Genomic DNA, 21,513 nt, shown 5'->3' with positions numbered 1-21,513 from the left:
TTCAATGTTTTCTTTGTATAAGAGTTGCTGTAGTCATGGTGTCTCTTGACAACAATAGAAACTGTAACTAAGACACACTCTATGATGATAATGACCTAACCTTTTGAAGCTATATGCAATCCACCAGTTAAATGTTTTCTTTTATAAGAGTTGCCCTGACAAACACAGCCACCATGTCCAGTGTTGTTGGTTATTTTTGCTCTTTTGGGGGGCCCACCACCCAGCTCCCAAATAAATTACACATGGAGGCTTAGTCTTAATTATAAACACCCAGCCTTAGCTTGGCTTGTTTCTTGCCAGCTTTCCTTAACCTAAATTTTCCTGTCTACCTTTTTCTGCCTCTGGGCTTTTCCTGTTCTCTTACTTCTGTAAATCTTACTCTTACTCCTACTCTGTGGCTGACTGTGGAGCTGGGTGGCTGGCCCCTGATGTCCTCCTTCTTCCTCTCCTGTTCCTTGATCATTTTTCCTCCCAGATTTCTCCTTCTACATATTATCTCTGCCTACCAACCCCACCTATTCTTTCTCCTCCTCACTATTGGCTGGTCAGGAATTTATTAGACTATCAATTATTTTAGACAGGCACAGTAACACAGCTTCATAGAGTTAAATGAATGCAACATAAACAAAAGTAACATGCCTTAATATAATATTCTACCACAGTCCGGGTTTGAGTTTCTCAGCAGAGAAACTGGAATACAGGAAAAGGTCCAGGGCAAAATGTAGATTTGGTTAGATTCTCCCCAGGTGCCAATGCTGGATAACAAAAAGACTGGACACTTGCTGAGGCTTCCAGAGTGTCTGTCTTAGCCACTTAACACCTAAGAATTGTGAATGCTAAGTGTCAACCAAAGTCTTAGACTTTCAAGCATAATGCTTAGGTGCCAATTTTGAATTGCCATATTAACTCTGTAAAGAAAATAGAGTATTGATATAGATTTTTTTTTTGGTTTTTTCGAGACAGGGTTTCTCTGTGTAGCTTTGCGCCTTTCCTGGAACTCACTTGGTAGTCCAGGCTGGCCTCAAACTCACAGAGATCTGCCTGGCTCTGCCTCCCGAGTGCTGAGATTAAAGGCGTGCGCCACCACCGCCCAGCATGATATAGATTTTTAAAAAGAAAGAAAGGAACACAAAGAGAGAGAAAGGTGAAGAGAACACATGCAGATATACAGATTCAGGAAAACTAAAACGCAAGAAAGAAAAGAAGGAAGGAAGGGGGAGGGAGGGGGGAAGGAAAAAAACAATAAAATTTCAGAGGAAAAATAAACAAAACAGAAGTATCTGGCTTCTCACTGGAGGGGATCAAACCAGGAGGCAGAGAAGTGACATCTTGACAGAGAGGAAAAAGGAAAACTTTAAAACACAAGCAGAGTGCTAAGCTATTCAGAATGTCCCTCCCAAACAGAGGTAGGGGAAAGATGTTTTCAGATAAAGAAAATCTTCCTCACAAAAAATATTAACAGAATTAAGCAGAGAAAGAAAAATACTGACTGAGAGAAAATTTGAGAGGAGAATGAAGTAGGAGTAAGATAAGTAGATTCATATTTAAAAAACATATATATACATACATATATATATATATATATATATATATATATATATATATATATATATATATTAGACTATCCAGTGTTGTTGGTTGTTTTTGCTCTTTTGGGGGGCCCACATGACAAAATAAATTTGTGGAAATCTTACTTTAAAATTACCAAAAAATAGAATGTAAAGAGAAAAAATAGTTAATGAAAATTAAAAAGCCAGGTGTGGAGGCAGACTCCTTCAATCTAGCACTTAGGAGGCAGAGGTAGGCAGATCTCTGTGAGCTGAGGTCAACCTGATCTACAATTCTACAATGCAAGTTCTGGGACAGCCAGGGCTACACAAAGAAACACAGCCTTGAACCTCCCCTTGCCAAAAATTATAATAAACAGTGATTAAACTATCAAATGGTAGATACAGGATCAAATTAACTAATTAACTGAATAGAGTCAAACCAAAATGCAAAGATCTGGGGGGGGGCTGTATTGGTAAAGATCAAATATATATTGATACATCATTTATAAAAAATAGAATCTTATTAAAAACAGAGAAACTGAGAGGGGACGAATGAAAGAAAAAACTACTCATTGATATCAGACACAGTAGACATCAAAGGCAAGGAATCTTACCACAGAGTGATTGCATTTTATTTAGAAAGAGCCTGTTCAATACACATGTGGCAATTTTAGGAAAGAATAAACAATGTATGTATGATCTAATAATTGGTAGCTACTAAGCTGTGGATATAGCTCAGTCAGTAAAGGGCTTGCTGTACAAACATATGAAACTAAGTTCATCTCCTAACACCACCACCACCTCAAACAAAATAGGCATGTTTGTACTTGTTTGTAATCCCAGAGTAGGGAAGAAAGAGACAGAGCAATCCCTGAGGGCTGATGGCCAGTCAGCACAGCCCAATGGATAAGATGCAGGCCCTCATGCAAGACCCTATCAGAGAAAACAACATGGACCACGGTTGTTTTATGGATTCTACATGCATATACACATGCATGCATGCACATCTGCTCATACATATGAATCCATGTAAACACACAGCCACCCCCACACACATGTGCATACAGACAAATGATAGCAGTAATAAATGTTAATAAGGGACTTAACTTACTGCTCCATGGAAGATTGTTGAGTGCAGACACAAAGCTGTTGAAAGCTTATGACTGAATGAAGGTGAACAGAGTCAGAGAGTATATGCTAAGTTTCCATGAGAATGGAAAGAAAGAATCTACCAAAAGTGAAGGTCTCATTAGATGAGGCTTGAGTATAAGTTAAGATTACAGAAAATACATTGATATTTGTTGATCATGTTGTTTATCCATGTTATGCTGGTAGTGAGAATGAGTTTATATCATTGATGAGTTCCCATGACATCAATGAACTCTGTTCACATTCTGAGCAACCTTGCATACTCAGTGACCTTTCCAGCCTCAATTTCCACTATTTGAAAATGAGAATGTTAGCATTGACCCTATAGGCTTATTGTACAATGTGCCTTGTAATGAAGTATTTTACAAACAAAAGCATGGCGAGTTAACATAGCTTACAAACAGAAAAACAGAGTGAAATGCAATGAAAAGGCATTTGATATTCTCTTTAGAACACAAAACTTTTTATTTCTGCTTGAAACAATGTCTGTATTTCCTTCCTATCTAGGCATTTTGTCTATCTACAGCAACTGGTGCTAGACTATTACAGCCCTCATGCCCCACTATTCTTTGGTGTGCCAGAAACCCCAGAGAGTGTTTCATCCCCCAAAGACCACATTCAGTCACTGGAATTTGCATGTCAATTAGAGACATTCTAGTCTGGAAAGTCCTAGAGTTCTGAGAAGGTAGTTGCAGGGCTTATGCAAGAAGATTGTAGAACAAAACAATACAGAAATAGATTCCTGTTTGGCATTTCATCTTCACAGAAAACAGCAGCGAATGCCACACGTTGTACTTCAGCCCATGACAGGAGCCAAGCAGGCATTGAAGTTGGGAAGCCACTTGGCAGATAAAAGACACAAGACAAAGCACTAACAATTCCGCTCTATAAAATATTAAACTTGGGATGGCATCTCTCTGACATTTTCAGCAAATGTAGAGACACTTGATGAGAAGGGAACAGAGCTCTAAGTTGTAAATTTAAAAGGAAGGGACACTGAAGGTTCTTGGAGATATCATTTCTCCCCGATGTTGTCTTACAGAGCTGAGAAAATGCTTGATGTGGTTAATGTTGCCAGTGGTGGCCAAGGTCACTTCCTCATGGAGTGGTTAAAGTCAGTGAAAGCTGTCTGCTCTTCATCTTTCGTCCTCCTTGCTGTATAGGTTTTATCAAAGCTCAAGTAGTTTTGCTGCACACAGCATCCTTCTCTATTTAAACACACAGCCCTTATTGCAAAAGAAAAGCACAACAAAAAAATAAGGAAAATGCATCAGAAGTGAAATACTGAGCACACTGATCTAAAAGGCAGAAGACAAAAGTCCTAAAAACAAAAGGACCCTTTATGTAATAATTTTTGGAGAAATAATTTACTCTTTCTGCATGTCAACATCCCCAGCTCTAACTTTTGCCTCACTTGCTGACCCATGGGGGACCCAGCACATAGCAGGTGTGTGCATACACCCCCGATTTGGGGGCTGGTTTGCTATCCGAGGAGTAATATTGCTGCCAGGGATTGAAGTACCAAATTTGCCACCCAGAAAGGCCCCTGACTGTGTGCCTACAAGAGCTGGCCGCGTCACTCTGCTCGAAGGCTTCAATTTCCATTGGCGTAACTGGACAAACTAAGGGTGACTGTGTGAAAACAGGCTTTCTTTCTGTAACCCTATGATCCAATCTTGAAGCAGCTTCACTGTTAGTTTCTTCTGTCTGAGTTTTTACAGGTTTAGTAGGTTTTTCTAAAGCTGTCATCCTGGCACTTAAATTGACTATCTTTTTAAATAGTAAAATGAGGATAAACATAGTAGGTAAGCTGAAACAAAATGGTCTAAAATGTATTTCCTTGACTAGTTTAAGATTGACCTCCAGAATAAATAGACAATGCTGTGTGTGCTCTGGAAAGCTGAAGGGATAATTAGCTACTGAGCTCTAGGTGACAATTGCCAATTTCCACTTGTTTGCAGAAGTTTGGATTTGACTTTGCTCTAGTGTCCCATGTGCATCCTTCCGCTCAGTAAACTGGAGCATCAGCAACCCCAACCCAGCTTGATTGACAACCCAGAGAAACAGTAGTCTGTTCTGGGATAATCTTTTTATACACTGTGAAGATGTGTCTCTGTTTTACTTCATCTGACTAAGGCACCTTCTCATTGGTTTAATAAAGAGCTAAATAGCCAATAGCTAGGCAGGAGAGGATACGTGGGACTTCCACACAGAGATAGGAACTCTGGGAAGAAATCTGAGAGGTGGGAGATTTGCCAGACAGACAGGAAAGAAGTTGGATGTACTGTACTGAGGAAATGTAACAAGCTACATGGCAGAACATAGATTAATATAAACAGGTTAATTTAAGTTTTAAGAACTAGTTGGCAAGAAGCCTAAGCTAAGGCCAATCTTTCATAACTAATAAAAAGTCTCCATGTCATTATTTGTGAGTTGGTGGTTCAAAGAAAAGTCCAGATACAGTAGTCATGGGAGCCAACCATTGTCATTGACTTCTGCCCCAGTTCCTTGCCTGCATCCAAACACAACAAGGTTTCTGCAAGGTCCAGACCTCTCAATGACTTCTCATTTAGATTTATGACTACTGTCTAGTTTTTTCCTGTCCTTTGGTCCTTAGCTCCTCTAACACCAGTACAGAGGTTAATTTCTGTAATAGCTTTCTTATTCCATTCTATGCAGAGTGATTCTGTCCATATGATTGAGCCTCAACTGTTGCAAGAGGATAAACTGAAATAATACTAGTTGAAGGCAACATGATTTTATTCGATTTGAATTTAAAAATCACTGCAAATCTATGCAAACAAAATATGGAGGAGGCTTCTAAATATCTCCAGCATTGCTTTGTTAGTTAGAGCTGACCCTATTATTTGTATCACTTAAAATGAAACTATGGAGACCTACATACTATAAGCTTTAAAGTACCAGCTTTAGGAACAAACCATGAATTTTACATATTACCCCCAAACATCCTAATGGGAACACACAGTACATTACCCATATGCACTACTATAAAATAGTGTAATTTATTTAAGTCACATTGTTGCTAAAATTATGATCTTTGCTATCTTTAAAAGTATGAACCAGAGCTTGTTGGAAGGCTCAAAAAGTAAAGATGGCTTGTAGTCAAGCCTGATGACCTGCTTCCAGCCCCAAAGACACACAATAGGAGGAGAGAACAGATTCCTACAGGTTATCCTCCACAAACATTCCATAACAACAACAACAACAACACACACACACACACACACACACACACAAATAAACATAATAAGAATCCAAAGCTGTGAACTAGATTTCTACTATCATGTATAGTAATGCAAATTTCAGAGAACTAAGGCATTAAGATTGTATTTACACCAATTTAATTTGCAAGTTGAAGTTTTGGTCATGGAAAATGTTCTTTTCGCTTTCATGTGCAACTATTACAAATATCTGGCTAATTCCCTTAAATTTCTCGGTAGGACAGATAAGGTAGTTGGGACCTTACCATGGTTTTAAAGAAAAATAAACATCATAGAAAATAGAAAGACGTCTGTAAACAAAAGAGAGCAGAGAAAAAAAGTAAAGAAGGAGAGAGGCCCAAATTCTGGCAAAGAGAATCCCAGAGAGGTAGCTGACAGATCTTCAGTAACTTCTCAGAAGCACTTGCCAGTGTGATACAAGCAAAGTAAGCCCCAGGGGCTACCTTAGATGGAGGCTCACACTGGGAAGAAAGGGAACCTGGCAGTTTCTGATGAGCTGGTGCTGAAAGAAAGCAGAAGGGGAAAGGAAAGAAAGGAGAGAGAGAGAGAGATAAACACAGAGACAGAGAGATAGACACAGAGACAGAGAGATAGACACAGAGACAGAGAGATAGACACAGAGACACAGAGACAGAAGAATCTCCTGAGAAAGATTTGTCAAATTAAAAATTGCTTCAAAGCCTGGTACATCAAGGAAGGTTCATGTAGACTCTCTCCTGAGAGTCACCTTTTTTGTTCCCTATTATAATAAAGGTCTGAGCAACCATAATTAAATGGTTTTGTAGTGAAAGTGTATCTTGATAAAAGATCAAGGAATGCCACAAAAATCACACCAAGCTGTAGACCTCATGTGAGAGATTTATTGGGGGTGAGAGGGGATGGGAGAGGATGCAAAATGGTTGCCTCTAAGCAGAGATGGGGACAGTGACAGGCCATGTTGGTGGGCTTTATAGGGGGTATGGAGCATGTGCATAGGGAAAATATGGCAACAGTGGAAACGTGTTGCCTTGACCACTAGTGATAGTGGTATGTCCAATATTCCTTCCTTGTTTTTTTATACAAGATAAGAAAATAGGAAGGGGTGGCTTGTGAGGTAGCAGTGAAGGCACTGTGCTCTTTAAACTGCTTCCTCTTGTCTGGAGGAAGAGCAGCCCAGGCGCTGGGCTGGAGAAGTTTAGGGCAGGGGGCAGAGTATGTCAATCAGAAGGACCTTGTAATAGGTAGGAACTAGGGGATGCTGGGAGAGCCTGGCTGCCAGGTCCACTTTGATATGTTAAATAGGCCCTCAGCCATATGTCCTAGGTTTGAGACCTAATGTCCTAGCCTTTTTGTTGATAATTAAATGATAAGGGGCAATGCATTATTTTCTATGACTGCTTCTTGTTGATATTGGGGCATCATTGTTTGGGACCTAATAAACTAGTAAAGCTAGAATGCTAGCCTAGGCCAGGAATATAGAGAGAGGAATACAGGCTGTTTTGCTTGCCTACCAGGGGCTGCAGGACCATCTCGGGGTGGTGAAGCACAGACTGACTTGAAGCAGTCTATGAGGCTGGACTCTGAGGCTAGCTGCTCTGAAGCCATCTAGGATGCAGAGGCTCAGTCCAGTTGGTATTTCATCAGAAGTGCTTAGAGCTGGTGAGTTTGGAGCAGTTTTCAGTCTTTAGTTGATTGGAAATCTGCTGGAACAGATATATATTAGGGATAAAAGGTAAAGTTAAGGAGTTTAAGAAAAAATTTTTATCCACAGTATTCATTTGAAACTTCTAGGCTCATGGTCCTGGTAGTTGGGAGAGGAGTGTCCCAAGACCAGGAGAGAGAGAAAGATTCCATCCTCAGGAATTTGCAGGTGGGGTAACTTACAGGTACTTATCTGGAGTCTATTTGACCCATGAGAGGCTGAATCAAATTGATTCCCTGAAGTTTACATGAATGTAAAAATGTATAAATCATTTAAGTTTATAACAGATATAAAAGTTTTAGATATGTTAGCATTACCTCTGTTTGTAAGATGCACTGAAATCCATACTATAGAAAAGACAGTAGACTTATGCCTTTGAGTCATAGTAAAAGCTTGGGAACCCCCAAAAAAAAGCATTAACACTTTTTTCCAGAGGACTGGATATATAGATTGGACAGAGATATTTTTAACACGATTGAGAAGCACTTTTAAGTCTACTCTTAGAAGACAACCAAAGGAAATTTAAAATCTTGAGATTGTGACTGATAATAGTACTCAGTGCTTTACCAGCTTATCAGAACTCCATCAGTTAATGTTGAAATTTTGAACTTTGGAAGTTTTAGTATCATGAGGAAGAAATGTAAAACATTTCTTTTTATTTTTCATATACCTTAGATTATTTTCTTAGACCTTTACCACTTGCATTTACACATCTTAAAACACTTTAGATCCTCACAACTTATTTAAGCTTTCATGTCCTTAGACCTTTACAATGTGTATTTATATAACTTACAACATTTTCTTATAGCCACAGAGCTTACATAAACTTTAAACATTTTTCTATCCAATCATTTTCCATGAGACACAAGTGGTTGATTCTGATAGCAGTCATTGTAAAGTAAGTTCCTTTTGAATAAAGGAAAATTACTTTGAGCCAGGAGGCGGTGGCGCACGCCTTTAATCCCAGCACTGGGAGGCAGAGCCAGGTGGATCTCTGTGAGTTCCAGGCTAACCTGGTCTACAGAATGAGCTCCAGGACAGGCACCAAAACTACATGGATAAAACTTGTCTGGAAAAAAAAAACTACTTTGAAACCTATTTTCTGTTTTCTGTATTTATCTCTTTTCAGAGTATGGTAGCAAGATAAACTATGTTTCTTAGATGGAGACCTAGTAGCTCTAGGAAATTAAGGCCTGAGTATTCATATGAAGAGAAACAAACAGAGGAACTGAGAAGGTAGCTGAAGCCTTGGCTGAGTGTTTGTTGCTGTTAAAGCTACAGCAAGTCAGTCAATATCATCAGAGAGCTGAGAAGAATAAATTATAGCAGAAGGTATAATCTGAATGGCCTACATAGCAATTAAAATGGCAGAGACTTACCCATTATCTAAATGGTTGCCATAGTCTCCCATTGTATCAATGGCTTCATTGGGGGCAGTGGTCTTAGGACAATATTTCATCTTCAGCTGCCACATAGAGCAGCATTTGTGTTTAGTTGCCAAACCCAGGTCTGAGAGACTATCCTGTGGAGAAGGAACACGGGGTACTGACTGTACTTTGACCAAGTAGAGTAGGGCAATCACCCCAAAAGTGTCCACAGCTTGTGTAGTACCCTGGTGGCAGGTGAGGAGGCATGGGGCAGTTTTCACCAGAGATCAGTTTTATCACAATTTGGGTGGAGTTCATTGTGTACCATCTGTCTTTGGAGACTTTAGGGTTCCTGCTAAGAGGGGGCATTTCTTTTTATAGTGGGAAGCATTTTGATTAAACCTTTTAAATGCCATATTCAGCAGCAATCTGAAGAGCTAGAGGACCATAAATTTGTTAAGTGGTATATATGATTTTAGGCTTAACTTTGAAAACATAAAGGAGGCTAAATAAAGCTTGTCACTAAATGAATTAATAATAGTTTTAAAGTTATTAGCTTTTAGTAGACTAGGAATTTACAGATTTAGCCATATTATTTTAAGACTTAAATTTGAGTGGATGTTCTAATTGAAGATCCTTTAGCATCAAAATAAAACATTAAATCATAAATGCAGTAAACTTTAAACTAAAAATTACAGGCCATAGGAAGAATGGGAACTATTCTAATCCTTTTATAGTTCACCATTACAGATTATCACATTTTCTTATATGACTCAGTTTATCAAAATAGCTAAAGTTTAAATAAGTTACTTTAACCTGAATAGACTTAAGAAATGTATAAGCCTTATTTATCAAACATATGCTGTTCCTTACTTCAACTTTTTAGAAGCTTAATATTGAGCACAGTAGTCGAAGACTTAAGTAGTTACACACACATCTTAGGTCAGCTTTTGTTAATTTGAATTGACCTTTATAGCCTTAGAAATTTAAAAACCTTGATTATATTAAACCATAAAATTCCATCCTAATCTAAGATATTTTGGAGACTTGTTGCTGTCCCCTTAGTCTAAAAGGATATACAATGAAAACCAGGGGCTTCAGTAGGATGAAGACATTTTCTACTTGTTGCCTTATACAACATGGTCATTTTAACCAAGATGGTGGTAAAGTTACATGTATTCTTCAACCTTAGTAAAGATGGCTGCCAGTTATGGGATTACTTCAATCCTGATGAGACATCAGCCAAGATGGAGGCAGGTCATATATTTGCTATTTAAAACATGTTTTTTTAGTAAATATATTTTTTAAATGAGAGTTTAATCAAGGTTATACACACACACACACACACACACACACACACACACACACACACATCCTAAATAAGAGTTGAATCATATATATTGTGCTGTAGCAAATTAAGAATACCTATGTACAGATTTTTTTTCTTTTTTTTTTATTTTGCAATACAATTCAGTTCTATATATCAGCCACGGATTCCCTTGTTCTCCCCCCTCCTGCCCCCCTCACCTTCCCCCTAGCCCACCCCCCATTCCCACCTCCTCCAGAGCAAAGCCTTCCCCGAGGACTGAGATCAGCCTGGTAGACTCAGTCCAGGCAGGTCTGGACTGGATGCCTGGATGCCTCCCAAACAGATCAAGCCAATCAACTGTCTCACCCATTCAGAGGGCCTGATCCAATTGGGGGCCCCTCAGCCATTGGTTCATGGTTCATGTGTTTCCATTCGTTTGGCTATTTGTCCCTGTGCTTTATCCAACCTTGGTCTCAGCAATTCTCACTCATATAAACCCTCCTCTTTCTCGCTAATTGGACTCCCAGAGCTCCACCGGGGGCCTAGCCATGGATCTCTGCATCCAGATCCCTCGGTCATTAGATGGGGTTTCTAGCACGACAATTAGGGTGTTTGGCCATCCCATCACCAGAGTAGGTCAGTTCAGGCTGTCTCTTGACCATTGCCAGCAGTCTGTTGTGGGAGTATCTTTGTGGATTTCTGTGGGCCTCTCTAGCACTTTGCTTCTTCCTATTCTCATGTGGTCTTCATTTACCATGGTCTCCTATTCCTTGTTCTCCCTCTCTGTTGTTGATCCAGCTGGGATCTCCTGCTCCCCCAAGCTCTCTTTCCCTCAACCCTCGCCCTTCATTACCCCCACTCATGTCCAGGCTGTTCATGTAGATCTCTTCCATTTCTCCATCATTGGGTGATCCCCTTGTCTTTCTTGGGGTCCTGTTTTCCAGGTAGCCTCCATGGTGATGTGAGTAGCAGTCTATGTACAGATTTTTTTAACTATCAACTTTTTGTTGCAAGCTTTTTTATTTACTTATTTTTTATTTAAAAGGATTTTTTTTTTCATTTTACATACCAACCACAGTTACCCTCACTCCCCTCCTCTTGCTCTCCAGCACCTCCCCAACCCCAACCCCCATCTACTCCTCAGAGAGGGTAAGGCCTCCCATGGAGAGTCAACAAAATCTGGCATATCAAGTTGAGGCAGGACCAAGCCCCTCCCCACTGCAACTAGGCTGAGCGAGGTATCCCACTGTAGGTGGAAATTTCTCAGGTCCTGCCTTGCACAGCAGTACTGATGAATCTCTTCCACCCACTGTCCTGCAGCCACTTATAAAATAATCACTTAGAGGTTTATATTAATTACAAACTGTATGGCCTATAGCTTCAGCTTCTAGCTAGCTAGCTCTTTCATCTTAAATTAACCCATTTCTATAAATCTGTATGTTAATTAACCCATTTCTATAAATCTGTATGTTGCCATGTGGCCACTGCTTTGCCAGTCTGCTGACATCTTTTTGCTCCTTTGGCTGCAGGCTCGTGTTTCTCTCGACTTTGCCCTTCTTCTCTCTCTCTCTCTCTGCTTGGCTTTCCCACCTGGCTGTAACCTTTCTTGTCATAGGCCAAAACAGCTTTATTTATTTTCCAATGGGAGCCACACATATTCACAATGTACAGAAAGACATCCCACAGCATCCTACCACAGGAAATGGGCTCCAAAAAGCCAGTTCATGCACTTGGAATAAATCCTGGTCCCACTGCCAGGGACCCCACTAACTTCCCAAGCCATATAACTGTCACTCACATTCAGAGGGCCTAGTTCAGTCCTATGCAGGCTCCCCAGCTGTCAGTCCAGAGTCCATGAGCTCCCACTAGCTTGGGTCAGCTGTCTCTGTGGGTTTCTCTATCATGATCTTGCCCCCTTGCTCATATAATCCCTCCTCCCTCTTTTCGACTGTACTCCCAGAGCTTGGCCCAGTGCTTGGCTGTGAATCTCTTCATCTGCTTTCATCAGTTACTGCATGAAGGCTCTATGATGACCATTAGGGCAGTCATCAGTCTGATTACAGGGGAAGGCCAGATCAGGCACCCTCTCCACTATTGCTTGGAGTCTTAGCTATGGTCATCCTTGTAGATTCTGGGGAATTTCCATAGCACCAGGTTTCTCCCTAACCCCTTAATGGTTCCCTCTTTCAAGATATCTCTTTCCTTGCTCTCCCTCTCTAAGTCACCCTGTTCCCTCATGTTCTCATCCCCACCTCCTCCCACCCTGCACTCCCTCAACCCAGCTCCTAGTTTACTCAGATCTTATCTATTCCTCCTGAAAGTTTTAAGCGAATTTTTTAAGATTTTATAGATTTCCTAACCATTTCCAATGAACTTACAAATTCTGAGATAGAGTTTACAGCATCATCTTAAGATTTTTTTTTTTTGACAGCAGAGTGCAGAGTATTTGTAGAGATAAAAGATTTTTAAGGGTGGGAAATAGAGAAAGTGTAGATCAGAGCAAGTTTAGATATAAGAGATTTGGGGGTCATTTGCTTGCTATTGCAAAAGTTGTTACCATATGAGAGAATTTGAAAATCAAGCATGCCAGTCTTTGTCCATTGATCTATACTGTGGCCAAGCAGTTTGTAGTACATGGAGGAGAGAGAAGGGGTCACAAAATGAAATTCTGTTGGAGGGAATTTCTCTAAGCTCCAAGAGGGAGCTGAGAGAGAACTAAGTGACCCATATGGGCTAAGGCTTAGAGAAACTGCAGGACTGCACGTGGGAGCTCAGAGGTCGTGTAGGGGAGGCGAGAGAACATAGCACGGGAGAAGGAACTAAGACAGGAAGTGTCTTTAATAGAGATATCCAGACAGGTGTTGCAAGCCAGAGCCAAGAGATGCAAGACAATTGCCTGGGTGGATGCCTTGGAAGGCTGTAGAAGCCTCTAGGAGGTGGAGAGATATTTATGGCATAGACAAGGAGATGGAATGGTTAGAGCACATGGAGGGGAGAAGTAGCTAAGAGGGCGGATTCTAGAATTTAGGGTCAAATTTGATGAATAGCAGGAGCCAGCAGAAACAAATGGTCCATGCGTAACTTAGGAGAGTCCAACCAGCAGTTCAGTTCAGAAAGGCTGAGTTCCTTGGAAGGGAACTCATATATGCTAATCCTGTGGTTTCAGCACCAGATGAATGAAAACAATAAATAAATGAAAAGGAAGGATGTGACTGCGCCTATATATGGTGGAGGAGAAGATTTATTATAGATATGAGGGAGAGCATAGCCAGAGGCAGGGAGATCTGGGAGAGTCCAGAGTGAACATGACCCTGATCTAGGCCATGTGAGAATAGGGAGGAGGGGGAGGGGGAAGAGTAAAGGGTAGACAAAATGGGTCAGGTAACCAAAATAGCTGGATTATATAGGCAGCTGGGGGAAACAGTAAGAGCAGAGAGAAGTCTTGGAGTGGAGGTAAGAAAAAGCTTGAACATAGGAAATCTTTCCATTTTCTTGATCACTCTCAGTAGTTGTAAAGATCCTAAATAATACTGGGATCTGGAGTACCCTTAGGTGGCCCTTTGGATTGATTATCTAAGAGATATTGAGCCAGATTTGACTGGAAAGGAGGATCAGTTTAGAGGTCTTTAGGTCAGGTGCTAGGTGGAGGGGTTGGAGATTCTCTAAGAGGCATCCCAAGGGGAAGACAGAAGGTATGGGTGACACCATTCCCAGGGATGAGGAGAAGAGAGAGGTAAAAAAGGGTCACAGCAGCCTGTAACTGAGGCCGTCCCCAATACTCAGGGAGGATCCTGTGAGGACCAAGTCATTTAGTGGGTTGTCACTACACTCAACAATGATCAGGGCTAATAGCCCAACGAGGTGATTTGGCACCTGCTACCAGTGTTTTCAAGTAAAGCCAAACGATGAAAAACTGAGCTAAGGAATGAAGTCTCACCCAAGGAAAAGTGTTGGGAGCAGCATTGGTGAAGAGGGCCAACTGTGGCCTGATAACCAGTGTATTTTACAGTCATCAAATGTCTGTTTGTGGGGTATAAAGCTCTGTAAAACACTGCATCCAAGTCATAGACTGTCTCTCCTGATCAATGGAGGTTTTGGTTCTGCTTAGTTGTAGCCAAGAATATTTAAGAATTCTTGCTGGGCGGTGGTGGCACACGCCTTTAATCCTAGCACTCAGGAGGTAGAGCCGGGCGAATCTCTGTGAGTTTGAGGCCAGCCTGGTCTACAGAGCAAGATACAGAACAGGCACCAAAACTACACAGAGAAACCTTGTCTCAAAAAAAAAGTTCTATGTGTAAGAATGTTTAAACTACATTGGAGGAAAAAAATTAGATAGTTATTTGGTCACAGCTACAGATAGGAATTAAAAATATCCATTTGGAGAGATTCATTTTAAGTTACTTTATCCCCTTGTCCCTGTCCCTACAATGTGGAAAAACAAAATTTAGTCCAGTGTCTTTTAACAGTTCATGCTGATTTTTAGTAAGTCAGATTCATAATCTCCAAAGTGAACCAATGCTATGCTTGGCCAATTCACTACTAATTTGATGCGTGAAAAATGGAGATCTTTTATCAAGGGAATAAATTCACACGAGACTAGAACACCGAGAAGTAAGTGAAGAAAGAAAGCTGGACCGAGAGAACAGTGCCACTAATTACTGCTGCCACAGATGCTCACACAGGTCATCACTGGAGACCTTATCTCATGCTTACCTGGTGCCATCCTTTCAGTTCTCATCAGAAGCTAACAGAAATTCCCAGTGCTTGGGTGCCACATGCTCTCACAACTCCTAGGTCAACCAGAGATAATTAACAGAATAATTGCCAGCACAAAAACACATGACCATGTTCAGTAAATAGACAAAGAAAAAACAAGCAGGAGAAATGCAAGTTTCCATTATCCTCACAAATAAAACGAGCTGCTCTTTGGGAGATTTTAAGATGCTCTCTAAGTCCATGAGGAAATAGCAGCTCCATGAACTGTGTAATTGTATGTAGACTGTACCCATCATACTAGCCACATCAATGTGCAACCAACTAAAAGACCATTGGGAATCCAGAGAAAGTCCTGAAGTACACCTGTCTACTTAATTTAATTTCCTCTCATAATTGAATAACAGGGTTGGTAAATAAATTGTTACAATCAGCCGGCCTGGTTTTTTTAGAGAGGACTAAGTATAAGAAAGATGCAAAACATGTCACCTTTATTAAATGCCCAGGCCACAGTAATGTCTCTGAAATGTAAAGGACAGGAAACAGAGAAGATTTAGTTTAACTCGTATGTGCCAGAGGATTACTGTGTCAGTGCCCACAGAAGAAATGCATGGTATATATTGATACATCTACTTGAGTTGCTCAAGCATTCTGCCTTTCTCTTTAGCCTATTTATTATTTTATTTTTATTTTATGGGTTCTTTTTTTTTTTTTAAACAGATTCTAATCATACCGTATAGGCAGGCTGGTGTTTCACTCACAGTCATCCTGTCTAGTCACCTGAGTACTGTTATTTCAGGCCTGTGTCAACATGCGTAGGTTGCTGTACATTCTATTATTTACATGAGTCAACCTCCAGACCCTTGAATATGAACTGGGGACTCTTCCAAGCAAGTATGTAACTACTGCTATTGGGACATAAATCTTCCCTCCCACTCTCATCTTTTCTTACCTCCCTAAGGATCATACACTTCTTTATTCAAAATTTCAGTGGTCTTATATTTTATTTTTAAATATTTATTCAGTTAAATTTATTTATATGCATGTGTCCACCAATGTATGCAAGTAAACTACATCTGCATGGTATCTTGGTATTTTCTGGAACTGGAGTAAGGACAGTTCCAGGCACCATGTGGGTAAGTGCTCTAACCAACCACTGAGCCCCTAAATCTGTCTCCAGCCCCTAAATCATATATTTTAATAAAAACCTCATAATCGAATAAAAGGCATAGAAGATTCAGAAGAGACTTGAAGGGAAGGGGTGAACTTCTCAAAGTTCATTTTAGTGCTTTATTTACTTATTTCCTGGTGCTGTCAGGGAGGGACATGCCATGGCTTGTGTGTGGAGAAGATAGGAGATCTGATGGGAACCCGTTCTTGCCTGTTGTTATAGGTTCTGGTTCTTTATTATTTACAGTGGCTGCCCCTGAAGCAACTGCTGTCTGACTCAAAGATTGCAACTTACTGCAGCTACCTGCAGCAGTTCCGGCCAATGGCCACAGCTGGAGGGAATTCCTTTCCCTGGGGCACTGACTCTTTCAAAGCTATCCAGGGAAACTTTATCTAGATCTCCATCTCTCCAAAAAACTCAGCATTCAAAGGTTGAGGTGGAATTCTGCTAGCTCAGAGAGGCTGACTAGCAAGTAGCTCACCATCTCCCTTTGCTTGCATCTTCCAAAAATACCAACTGTCCTGCTCAGGCCCCACTTAACAATCCTACCTACATGTGGTCCCTCCCTCTTACTTCCTGTCAACTACTTGCTGACTCAGCCTCCTACTTGCAGGTTAATTTTCTTTACTCAAACAAATGTAACACACCTTTGCCATTGTTAACAAAAGCAGTGGGAAAAAATGCAACACACTTTAAGATAATACTCCACAACACTTGCCCTTCCACCATCCAGGTCTCAAGACTCTAGCTCAGTTCCATAGTATTGTGCCTGCTGAGCCATCTCACTGGCTCCGCAAAGCTAAATTGTAAATGCTTCTCTTTCCATTTATCTTCTCTCCTGCAGTTTGCACATCTGGCCCTTCCTGGACTTCTGGCTGAGTCATTGTAGAAGCTCCATATTTCCTAAAGGCTCTAGCCATAGTCTCCCAGATGTATTTTCAGGAAGGTCTGGTGAATACAACCTCGACTGCCTCTCTGCCACCTGAAACAGTCGCTGCTACCGATCTCTGTGCAAAAGCATGTAAAGCCTTCATAGTCCACAGCCAACCTCACCTTCTTCAAAATAATTTACTTTATATGTGTGCCTATCTCAAGGTTCAGGTGAACAAAAACCTGAAATACAACTCTGCTTTCAAAATGTGCCAGTTCAATTGATTTCCAATAAATATCTAAGTTTCTATGCATTAATAGATAATTTTTATAGGTATGTTAACATACCTTCTCTCCAATCTATGAATAATTTTTTTTTTTTTTTTTTTTTTTGGTTTTTCGAGACAGGGTTTCTCTGTGTAGCTTTGCGCCTTTCCTGGAACTCGCTTTGGAGACCAGGCTGGCCTCGAACTCACAGAGATCCGCCTGCCTCTGCCTCCCGAGTGCTGGGATTAAAGGCGTGCGCCACCACTGCCCGGCATGAATAATTTTTAACTCCAGTATTTCAACCTCTTGAGGAGCATGGGTTAGTAAAAGGAATCTGTGTATCCATTATCTTCATCATAAATAAGTATCTTACAAATATTTCTAGTCATTTAAGGAATAATGACATGTTGAGTTAAAAGCAGAAAACACATAAAATATGTGACAATGCAGTTCTCTTTTCCTTAAGCAAATTGCCCCAATTCATCACTGAAGCAGAGCATGGTAGTGCACTCCTGTGATTCCAACACTCAGTGACTTGAGGTTGGAAGATTGAAAGTTTTGAGTCCAGACTGAGTAACACGGCAATACCTTGCCTCAAAAAACAAAACAAAACAAAACAAGACACATCACTGAAAGATAATTTACTTTCAACTAGAACCAAGAATCTCATACACAGCAGACAGCCTCTTTGTTTGCTGAGCAAAACCCTTAGCTCTCCACACCAACTTTTATCCAATCCCTTTCCTACTCTGACCTCCCAGCACCTTTTTTGTCTCCCCATCACAGACTGTTTATGATTTCAATAGAACATCAGCCGTTTAGTTTCCCTGAGTTGTTCTAATGTTAGGTTAGCTATTTTTGTGTCATCAAATGCAAAGAGAACTTGAGAAATATTGCAAACATTGAAGCATTTATTTAACTCACTTCTACTACCTTTGCTGTAGAAAAGCTTTATAAAAGGCTCAACAGAGGAGATCCTGGAGGATATTATTTGCTAATTATGAGCTTCACTACATTCATCTAACAGCTACATGACCATATAATGAGCAACAGAAAGTTTCTAGAACAATAGCATCCTACAAATAGCCAGTATTTTTGTTTATATGAGCAAACAAAGGTCCCTACACACTGAAGAAATTATGAAAGAAGTTAGCACCACAATAATTTTCAATAGTTCAATTAATGAACAAATGCCTCTTATAAGCTTTTATTGCAAATTTATAAACTAAGCATTCTGATACTAGTTTTTCTTTCATTCCTATGGTAGAAAAATTAAACAACATTTAGCGAATAGGAATTGCTTTTTTGCAACTCAGCCATAAACCCTATATTTTTTGCAACTTTTATTTTATTCTTTGAGAATTCTTTTCAAAATAGTTGGATCCGAGTCACCCCTTCCCAACTCCTCAAGACTGACCCTCATTCCCTACCCAACACCCAACTTTGTGTTTCCTCCTTCTTTGCTAAACCCATTAAGTGAAATTTGTGGTCTTCCACTAAACTATAATTGACCTAACAAAAGTAGACCCCTAAGGAAAACTGACACTCCCTCTCCTAGAAGCTGTGAATTGCTAATAGCTCCTAAGTGAGGGATGGGACTTCCTCCCCACCTCTCCCCACCTTGCTGGGATTTTGTCTGTCTTGAATTTGCATGGGTCTTGAACATGCTGGGACAATAGCTCTGAGTTCATACCAGCAACTGCTCTGCTAAGTCTGAAATTGTCAGTTCCATTGGTCATTCACCTTATTTGGTTCTCACAATCTTTCAGGCTCTTTCCATCAATGATCCCTGAGCTTTGAGAAGAAAGGGTGTGATGTAAATGTCCCATTTAGGGCTGAGCATATAAAATCCTCTTATTCTCTCCAACTTCATCAGCTTTGAGTCTATGAGTTAATCACCATCTGCTGAAGAAAGAAGTTTTTCTGATGAGAAGATGAGAGATTCATTAAACTATAGGTAGAACAATAAATAACTCATTGGGAGTTGAGTTGATTAAATACCATGTTCATTTAGCATAATAATATTAGCAGACTCTGCCCTAGGGCTTATGAACTGTGTAGCCACAGGTTCTTGACCTTGGCTGTGAGTTGTCCAGTGATATCCCGTAGACCCTCAAACATTATAGTCTGACCAGTGTTCTTGGTTACTCTCTACTGTGTTCTGTTTTCCCTTAAAATTCCCTCACCAATTCCCCTTTAATAATTTCTTGATTTCTACATGTATTCCAAATGAAACACACATATCAATAAATTTGATGCTAAAACCCACTAATTAGAGAAAACATGAGATTTTTCTTTCAGTGTTGGAATCACTTGACTAAGAATGATTGTTTCCAGCTCCACCTATTTACTTGCCTATTTCTTCATTGCTACTCTATTCATAATAGCCAGGAAAAGAAATCAACCTAGATATCTACCAACTGATGAATAAGAAATTAAAATATGGTAAATTATGTAACTGAAGATTACTCATTTGTTAAGAATATTAAATAATAAACACTATCTTAATATGAGGTTACAAATAACCCTAGACACTATATGTGAGCACAGTGCACTCATATAGACATTACTTATTATTTTGTTAGCTTTTTGAAAGATCATTTCTTCCAACATAATATTTTTTATTGATTATTTGGGAATTTCACATCATGAACCCCAACATATTCATTTCCTAGTCCTCCCAGGTCCATCATTCCCTACCTCCCTGCAAAAGAAGAAGAAATAAAAAAAGCACAAGTCCAATTTGTATTGCCCATATACTCACTGGAACATGGACAAACTCCCAGTAGCCAGCCCCTTAAAGAAAAGGGAGTGAGTCCTTCCCCACCTGTATCCTACTAGAAACGTTCAATGTGGAGAGCTATATTCAGCATCCTTGTCACAGTGATGCTAGAGTCATAGGGGTGGCCTGAGCAGCCACCTGAGGCCATGTTGATGTCTGTGGTTCATGCTGACACCAAGGGCCATGTCTGGGTCCATGATCCTTCTTCATTCAGGGGCTATGTTGATGTCCATGACCTGTGCTACCATCTGAAGCTAGTTTGATGTCTATTAGCTGGGCTGCCACCAGGGATCATATTGGTTGTTGTTGGTTTTTTACTCTTAGCCCTTTGGGGGTCTGCCATCCAGCTCCCAAATAAACACACAGAGACTTATTCTTACTTATGAGTGCCCAGCCTTAGCTTGGCATATTTCTACCTAGCTTTTCTTAACTTAAATTATCCCATCTACCTTTTGTCTCTGAGTTTTTATCTTTCTCTATATATTTATTTCTCTATATATTTATTTTTCTATATATCTTTCATTACTTTTTACTCCATAGTTGGCTGGATGGCTAGATGGCTGGCCCCTGGTGTTGGATACTCAGCTCTTTATTAGACCAATCAGGTGTTTTAGATAGGCTAAGTAACATAGCTTTGCAGAGTTAAACAAATGTAACATAAGAATGCCACACATCTTTGCATCATTAAACAAATATTCCACAGCATAAAATAATGTAATATATCTTTAGCTAATATTCCACAATTGGTGTCAATGGCACGTAGCTGGAAGTTTTCCTGTGATCTGCCTGATTGCACAGCCACTCAGACCCAAGTAAACACACAGAGGCTTATATTAATTATGAACTGGATGGCCTTTGGTTCAAGCTTCTTGTTAGCTAGCTCTTATAACTTAACTCATTTCTATTAATCTATAAGTTGCCATGTAGCCATGACATTACCAGTCTGCTGGCATCTTGCTGATCCTTGGGAGGCAGCTGGCATCTCTCCCTTCTCTCCTATCTTCTCTCCATATATCTGCCTGGATTTCCTACCTGCTTCTAAGCTGCCTTGCCATAGGCCAATGCAGCTTTCTTTATCAACCAATCAGAGCAACACATACTCAAAGCATACAGGAAAACATCTCACAGTAGTGGCCCATGTTGCCCTGGAGGCCACGTTGATGTCCTTGGCCTATGCTAAGGGCTATGATGGTGTCCATGGACCATCCTTCAGCAGAGGGCCATGTTGATTTCTGTGGTCTGTACTGCCACTGGACACCTTGTGGATGTTCATGGTCCATGGTCCCACTTACTGTAAAGGGCAATGAAGCTAATTTTGCAGTGGTATCAATGACTGCAAACTCACAGTTGAGAAAGAGGATGATTTATTCTATAAAGAAAATACCTGCTTGTTTCTTTCTTAGACAAATGCT

Source organism: Peromyscus eremicus, chromosome 8b (genome assembly GCF_949786415.1).
Source record: "Peromyscus eremicus chromosome 8b, PerEre_H2_v1, whole genome shotgun sequence".
Taxonomy (NCBI): Eukaryota; Metazoa; Chordata; class Mammalia; order Rodentia; family Cricetidae; genus Peromyscus; species Peromyscus eremicus.
Note: the sequence above shows the minus strand (reverse complement) of the source record.